Source organism: Dipodomys merriami, unplaced genomic scaffold (genome assembly GCF_024711535.1).
Source record: "Dipodomys merriami isolate MVZ:Mamm:240054 unplaced genomic scaffold, mDipMer1.0.p SCAF_1403, whole genome shotgun sequence".
Classification (NCBI taxonomy): domain Eukaryota; kingdom Metazoa; phylum Chordata; class Mammalia; order Rodentia; family Heteromyidae; genus Dipodomys; species Dipodomys merriami.
In genome coordinates, this window is record NW_027202720.1 from 87,767 (window position 1) to 96,837 (window position 9,071).

At 32.4% G+C, this 9,071-nt stretch overlaps 1 pseudogene; it reads left to right on the plus strand.

The window, feature by feature from the left end:
* Positions 1-8,726: 8,726 nt before the first annotated feature.
* Positions 8,727-8,823, plus strand: LOC138826273 (U6 spliceosomal RNA; annotated as a pseudogene).
* The last annotated feature ends 248 nt before the right edge of the window (positions 8,824-9,071 follow it).

The following is a 9,071-nucleotide window of genomic DNA, read 5'->3' on the forward strand; positions in this document are numbered from 1 at the left end:
ACTTTCCTACCTGGGCTGGCTTTGAACCCCAGTCCTCAGATCTCACCACCACCCAGCTTAGTATCACATTACTAATAGTGTACACTCAGCATATGTAATGTTTATGTTCATCCATCTTTATATGAATTTTTCAGTTAAAAATCTGGGCTACATTATAGACTTTACACTCACAAAAGTGTTTGTAGTTTAAAAGTTGATTCTACGGGATAAACAAAACCTAAGAATGTAAAGGAGTCTGGGAAGTTCAGTTTACATCCAGCCTGGACAGAACAGTTTTTGAGACACTATCTATAATTAACCAGCCAAAATCTGGATTGGAAGAATGGCTTAGGTGATGGAATATGAGTCATGAGCAAGAATGATGAATAAGAGCTTGAGGCTTTTGCATACATACATATTAACATACACATACACACAGAGGCAATTATATATGCACACATAAATACACAAATGAAGCAACTCTCAGAGTATGTAGAAAAGTTAGAAAACAATAGAAAATATGTCCTGAGTAAGACTAGAATCAAGTGATAATTTTTAAAATTAGAAAGTCTTCAAGTGAACTTTCTTCAAAAAAGTTTGAGAATATTATCTAGGTTGGGACCAGAAATAGTAAGAGAGTCAAGTAATCATTATTAAGGGGATCAGATCCATGGAGGAATGAATCAGAGACCCCGCAGGTGCATTTGAAAATGTTCGTATCCTGTGTCAAATGTTAGAATATCTTTGAAAATAGTACATGAACAGTCTGAGAAGTCTAGTGGATAATATCACTGGAGAAGTTCAGAATTGATAGTCTGTATCTAGATTAAATAAAACAAGAAACTATACCAAGGCAGTGTGATACAAGGCTAGAATTCTAGCACTCAGACTAAGACAGGAGATTAGAGAGTGGAATTACATAGTGACACCTTCCATATACCAGGTAATATAATTTTGTCTTAATAAAACAAACCAAACAAGAAAAGAGTGCACAGTTGGAAGTTTGGGCTAATTTTGTCACTATGATTTGAGAAGTAAAGTTTCCTATTGCAATTTAACTCATATATAATCCTCAGTTGTGTTTTAAATGCAATCTTCATTACAAAACATTTCTAGATGCAAAATGGCTCATTATTCCCATGCAAAATTCCCATCCAAAGTTATCATAATTCTGTTGGATTCCAAAGAATTAATGCAGGATTACAAAAGCTTAAGCCCAGAGAAAAAGCAAAGTTCGACTAATGTAGGACTTTGTAGATCTTGCTAAATTAGAATTTAGATTTAAATTAAATGTTTTTAATTTCATATTCTATAGGATACTACAAAATTCTTTTTAATAGAGGGTTTAATTGACAAATTCACAAATGATTCTTGCATTCTATTTGCCTAGAATATTCTTTCAAGTGAGTTTTAATTAGAATTTAGTTAATAGATAATTCTAACAGTTCACGTATGAAATGATAATGTGAATAATATAGACACAGTTGCCAACAAATAGATTACATAAATTTATTAATTTAGAAAGACAGCAATTTTTGAGGTTGTGGTATAGCATGCTATAAAGAGAATAATTGTGTGACATCTTCTTTCTTCTACCTGCATGTAACACAGGAAGCAATTTCCTTAATTAGGTACCTTTGTGTACAATGAGAAAAAATACATAGGTTTGGAATTTGTTTTTGTTTTTGTTTTATTGGTTTGTCCTAGTGCTTGAACTCTGGGCCTGTATACTGTCTCTGAGCCTGTTTATGCTCAAGGCTCCTGCCCTTCCACTTCAATTTCAGTGCCACTTATGTCTGGCTTTTTCTGAGAAGTTTATTGGATATAAGAATCTACGGAACATTCCTGCCTGGGTGGGCTTTGAACTGTACTCTTCCGATCTTAGCATCCTGAATATCTATGATAGTTAAAAAAGTATAAATATAAATAATATTTGCAAGTATTTTGATCCTAAGAATACTACTGGTGGAAAAATGATACAGCCCAGTTTATTGTGGTGTTCTTTCCAGAACACGGAGGGCATCACATTAACAGAGGTGTAGTATTTTTTCACAATAGAGATAAGATATTCGTGATGTGAATTAAGGGAATTTTGAGGTACACCCTACATGTTGGAAACTGTTGGGCTAGGATGACTTTATGGCATAAATCTTGGGATTTATGGTCATAGAAATAATAGCTTACTCTGATAAACAATTGCTTACTCTTGAAGAATTAATTATTACAGATGCTTTATAGTTTTATCCTATACCAGAATGTGGCTATTTTTCTGTTGACTTCTCAATCTGTAACATCCCATTGGAAATTGAATCTATTGCAGAATTTCATAACATGCAAACAAATATGGAAAGTTCAGAATTTGAAAATCAGTAGTTATCAGTCATAGGAATTTTGAAGAACACATATATTCTCTCCTCTTAGCAATGTATTTTCTTTTAAAAGTTATGGGTTTCTATAGAATTACAATCTTTTTGGTTTTGGTATGAGAAAGTACTAAATTTATTCTTTTTTCAAAATATTGGCAAATATATTGTGAAAATATTGTCTAGTTGGATTCAAGTTGATGGTCCTCTGATTAAAAAGGGGTAATTAATTCAAATTAGATGCCAAATAGTATTGTTTTTTAAAAAGTTACTACACAAAGAATAATATTACTATACCAATACAGTGAAATTATATTTCATGCAGCTTATTTTTTAAATTTAATTTTATTGTCAAAGTGATGTACAGTGGGGTTACAGTAATTGTAAAGTAGTGAATACATCAATTTTCAAAATAGTTACCCCTCTCTCATTTTTCTCACAGTTTTCCTTCACCCCCAAACCCCTCACAAGTTGTAAGGTACATTTCCAACCTATTGTCTTGTGAGTTTTTCTATTGCATTGGTTTGCCCTTTGTCCTTTGTCTCACCATTTTGTTGTTCATATTCCCTTCCCTAATTAAGGTAAAGGTATACACAATACACAGGGTATCAAAATCAAATACAACAGGGGATAAACCATAAGGGAAAACCCCAAAGAAAATAGAAATCACATAGTACATTAAAAACAACAACTGCAAATAAATATCTGTTTCCATATCTTGGAGTTCATTTTGCTCAGCATCAGCTTATATGAACATATATAGGCATTACAAAACCACTGGAAAATAATATTTTCACGGACAGTTTATCATGACAACAATGTAAGTGTTTTTGATGGTAAAGGTGGAATTAAGATTGGTGAATTCTCAATTCTGATAAAGGGATTTCAAAAAAGTTAAAAAATTCTGACAGGTAAATTTTAACTGTTCAAATTTTTTAACAACTTTGCCTATTAAGAAAATTTAAAATTGACTGGAAAAATAGGCTTTCATGCAAAGAAATCCATGGAGACTAAGCTGAGAGGGAACAATGTGGGTGAAGATGGCTCATTTTCACAGTAAAATAACAAACCTCACAAACCTTGCTGTAAATCCTGTAGGTTCCCTTGAGAATTGTCCTTACCCAGGAAACATATTCTCACTGTGAAACAATGTTGTACTGGAATTTAAATTCAAATTTCTTTTTAAAAAGGCATCAAAATTTATGAATTGACTTTTAATTACCAAACAGTAATTCTCTGAAAAAGATGATTTGGGTCAAAATATTTAGGGAGAAAGTGCCCTCCACAATAAAAGCAGGTATTGGGTATACACTATTCTGTTTATAATAGTTTCCACAATGTCTTTGCATGTGAAGCACTGAAACACAGAAAAAAAAATCTGGTTGGATATCTTAAACCAATGATTTCTCATTTCTACGTAGCTCACACAATATAATATCCTTATTAACATGACATAGTGAAGACTTCTCTTATTACATAAGCCAAAAAGTTTTGGGATCAGAAAATAATTGAGCAAATAAGAAAACACATTCTTAGAAGCCCTGGCTAAGTGTATTGATTTCAGCAGTAGAGGGATTCCAAAACTTTTTGAAATAGATTGTGTTAATATTTTTGCTACGTAAAGTGATTTTACAGAGCCTATTTGGCTCACCACAATGCAGAACAGATTGAGTGAAGACATGAAAATAAATTCCACATCCACATAAAAGAGGTTAAAAAGAAAAACCATGATGATGGAGCAGTGGGGGATGCCTTCTAGTCCTTCAGCTTCACGAGACTTGAAGCCAAGAAGCTGTGATTAATTGGAAATCAAGCAAGAGCTAAGAGGAGAACATAGAAGTAGGACAAAGGATTATTGTCCGTTGTAACAGACACTGTCACAAAGTATGGATGATTTAACTCTATTCTTCTCCATATATCTTGTTGAGCAAATGCAAGACCAAGAGAAAAATAATCTATTGAAATAATTTTACAAAGGATAACTTCACTGTTCCTCATATGGTATCTAAGGAGAGTCTTTTTATTGTGAAAAAAACTGTACAGAGGGGTTACAATTACATGGGCAAGATAATGAATACATTTCTTATCAAGCATTGTAGCTTCCTCCTTTGTTTCTCCTTCCCATCCCTTCCCAGACTCCCCCCTCACCCAAGCCTCCCCTCACCCACTAACCCCCCAACAAAGTTGTAAAGTTCGTTTTCGAAATGACAAATTGTACTTCTCATTGTTGCAATGGTCCACCTGTATCCATATTTAAACGACTTGTTTTTCCCCTTCCCCTCCACAAATTATACCGACATCAAATACAGTGAAAGCAGGGGTTATACTGTGGGAGAGGGACAGACAAAGCAACAAAGAAATAATCATATAAATGCATTAGAAACAAATGCATGAAAGAAAAAAAACATTTAAATACATATCTTATTGTTCATTTTCCTAACATCACCTTATCTGACCTTTTCTACTTGACTCATACATATACTAACTATTGAAAATAAGGGAAACCATGGGACCTATGTTTCTTTGGGCTTGGCTTACTTCACTTAACATAATTTTTTCTCAAGTCTAAGGAAAGTCTTAAGAGAGAAGATAAAAGTGGAGTATTCTTCGGTTTCCTCAAGCATCTTGTTAGCAAAATATATCTTTGAGGTTAGAAGTTATTGAATCAAAAAGTGGTGGAGTCCTTATTTTTGTGGGCACTTTAAATACAAAAGACTTTCAAGGTAAAAGAAAAAGTATAGCTAAATATTTGTGATCACAGCTTCTTGGACTGTTTTTTCAGAGACAAAGTTTTACATTAGAGTTTGTCCTCATTAATATAGATGTTGGGGTTTTGTGGCAACCAAATGCAAGGGTGAAGTTTAATGCACTCTCTTGGACAAGATAACAGCATGATAGAAAAAAAGGTAAACAATATTTAGTGAATTAGTTTGACTAATTACTTTGCCAGACAAAAAGGAAAGATATAATTCAAAATCACTTGATTTAAAAGAATGACGAAAGAGTAGTGAAGAAAGATGAGAGAAAATATAGAGGACTGTTCTGTCTCCAGTAGTGTAATGGGTGCTTGATCCGTTTCTTCCAATCTATCTTCACAAGCTATCAAGTGTGGCTTAGGACTGGAGTATCCAGTGCAGTGAAAGAGAAGTCACAGAAGAAAATATTTGCAGCAGATGCAGATGATTTATAACCTTAGAAAATCTATTTAAATCTGTTCAAAATTTTCTGCTACCCCAAACTTCCCTCTTTGAACAGTTTTGTTTCCTTTTCCCAAGACTACCCTTCATTAAATATTTAAAATTTTGAGAGGTCATATTTATCCTCTCTAGAGGTTGCTGTTTGCTTGTGATTTTTGTGTGTTTTTGTTTTTTGTTATGTTTTTAACTGAATTTCAAAATGTTGAGCAAGTGTATTACAATAAATGTCTATCTAATTGTCCAATGCTCCTGGGTCAGAATGACTCCTTCTATCATTCTCAACCAACCCCTTTTTCCAAGATTTATTTCAGATTTACCACTTCTTTTGTCACATGTGTACATTGAGTATTCTAGCTGTACTTGCCCCTTGTTCCATTTTTCATTCATTCTATGTTTTTACTATTATTCCTTTCTGGTTTAAACTTCCTGATAGTCATTCTGTTAAACTATCTGTTAATACTTTGAGAGGTTTATATACATTCCATGGAGTTTCAATCCTGCATATACTTGAATGTATGTCAGCTTATATTTCCATATTTCATTCATCTGCAATAACAATTTGCAAGACTGGAGATGTGCAGCCCCTAGACATGATAATATTCTCATTCATTTGGAAGATTAATCTTTAGTCAACAAGAAAGTTTAAAAATGGCTAAGAATGTATTCCTAGCTACCAGTTTTTATAAATGGCTTTGTACAAAGTTTTGTGATTATTTTATTTGATATGGGATAATATTTTCTACTACCTATAAGTTTTGGAAAAGAAGAAAACTAAAATTTACTACTATAGAGGAATATGATAGAAATAGAAGACAGATTTTATATTTGTCACATCTCTGATGAGTACCCATATTCAAGATTTAAAGTCTTATTTCATACTATGTTAGACAGATAGGGAAAACATAAAACAACATATGATAAGACAACTATTTGTGACTTTTTAAAATGTACCTTATTAAATGATGAAATTGACTTTAGTAGCTAGTGTTTGGGTTTGAATTATGGGAGGTTGATCTATTTAACACATTTCTGGAAGGCACCTACTGAACAAAACAAATGGTGGGAGGTACTATTTCTACACTTTAATGAATGGTTGAACGTGTTTGGCATTAGTGCTGGGTAAATAATTCATCTCTATTGTAACTTGCTCCCTACACTTGTAAAACTTGTAATGTCACTTATTATCATCTACTTGTCAAATGTTATTTCGGTGAATGTGATTTTAAAAAGTTTTGAAAAAGAATATATTTTCAGGAGATTAAATTTAGATTATCATTGGCTTGAGAATGATAGCATTTTACACTACAGAACCAAGATTTACTGTAGTACCAGTAGTTTGAAGCATTAAGGATCTTCTCAATTAATGTTTTTCTGAATTATAATTGACCTGTAAGTCAAGTTTTCCTAGCCTTGGTAGACCAATTATGAATCTATCGTTCCCAGAACAATTTTTTGGCCTACTTATACTGGACTGAAATCTTTCAATAATCATTAGGAGAGGGGTATTAAAAATAATTTTGTGACATTTGTGATCTTGTTCACTCATATGGGCTGGGCATCTGTAAGTTTAAAGTTGTAATTACTGTACTTTCTCTCAGATATTGTGATCTCATCTTTCATTTTAAGTTGTCTTGCATTTCACAATTGCTTACTGCTAATTCCTGTGCTGTAAGGAATTGGGGTCCCGAAATACTATAGGAAATGAGAAATTGAGATGGATTTTCAATTACTTTCTGTTGGCATGTTGCATGGGCCTAGGTGAGAAATCTTGCCCTTGTTATCTGATGATGTGGATAACTGGGACCTGGGATCCTAGGACCCTTGGGTCCTGAAGAAGAATAATACCTTGTAGACATCATATCAGCAAAATTTGGGTATAATCATTACGAATGCTTCAGAAATATGGAGAAAATCAGTTTGGGACCAGTGAGTTAAAACAATAAACAGAATAGCAGCGTAAAATCCCTAATAGATTAGAGGAAAACTTTTTTTTTTTTTTGCAATGTGAATTCAGAAGACCAAGAACACTTAGAATGTATCACAAGTTTATACCAAAGATATTGCATTGATATTTTTATTTCTAATATGTATTGTAAACCTAATTATTTGTATTCCAATACTATTTATTGGAATAAATAGCTATTTATTTGTCAAATTATCAATTAATTCTAGTAAGTTTCACTGTGTGAAATAAAATATCAACACATATAAATATAAAATGTATAACTATATGCAAGCAAAAGGCACACGTTTTGCAATATTCTGTTGTGGTTAGAGTATCAAATTATTTAAAGTATTTAAAGTATTATTTCATTATCTCTACCTCAGTGTTTGGTAGAGTTGGACCTAAAGCTTTACCATTTGAAGATTTACAGCCTAGTGGCAAGAGGAAACTCTTTGATTAAAACATTAACAATTTTAGGCCTAATATCGAGGAGAGACATATAGACTTCTCTTGTAACTCTGAAAACATTTGGTGATAGAAAGGCAGTAGTGTTAATTGCTGCCTGGTTGGATGGTAGACGGGCCAGAACATTAGTTAATCATGCATATGAACAATTTTTTCACCTTCTTGGCTTTAGATACTTTTGAAATATTAGGTATAATAACCAATTATATTTTGATAAAATACCTTCTAGTCTAAACATTTCTATCTGAACTGTTCCTGTCACTATAATCCCATGTAATTAAGATTAATTTTGTTCCAGTAAGAAAATCTATGCTGTCAGGGTAAGATATTCTGGTTCGTCTTTCATAAATGGAAGAAAGATAAAGGGTCAGGTAGACATTTGTGCCAATAAGATCTCATTTAGGAATTTTTAAGCTGCAGAACTTTAGAAGTATCTCTTAAGCAAGGCTTACTTTGAATCCATTAGCTCCACAAACTAACTCAGCTGAAAAATAAGTACTTGAAAAGCCATCACCTTTGGACCTAGCTTTAAATTCTTCAAAGTATGATGAAATCTAAAATGAAAAATACTTAAAATACTCATTAACAAAAAAATTGCAAATGTGAGCAATCTACCAAACAATATAAGTTTTTTTTCCAATATACACAGAATTTTAGAGAAGTAATATCAATAGCATTTTTAGGAACAATAAGGTTTCCTAGTTACAAATAGTCAACCAAGGATATATGCCTGTATAAAGATTGCATCATTAGCTACTTAAATTTAGAGGATACTAAATGCTTCAACAGCACGTCTACCCAAATTACAATACAAAGATTAACATGGCACTTGCACAAGGATGATATGAAAATTTGTGTAATATTCCATATTTTTCATTCTTCAGATGCAAGAAATGAAAAACAGTTATTAAAAATTGATTACAAAAATACAGTTGTAACGATACATGTAATTCATTGAATTGAAAGTTAGTTTGACATCAGTGTATTAAATCATCACCTTAGAAAAGCCTTTACATAGCATAACCTTTACAAAACATTTGAAATTAGATAACATTTTCATTTTATCCCAAAGAAATAAAATACTATAAGGACCTAGGGAAAAAAAAGGAATCTTAAACTGTT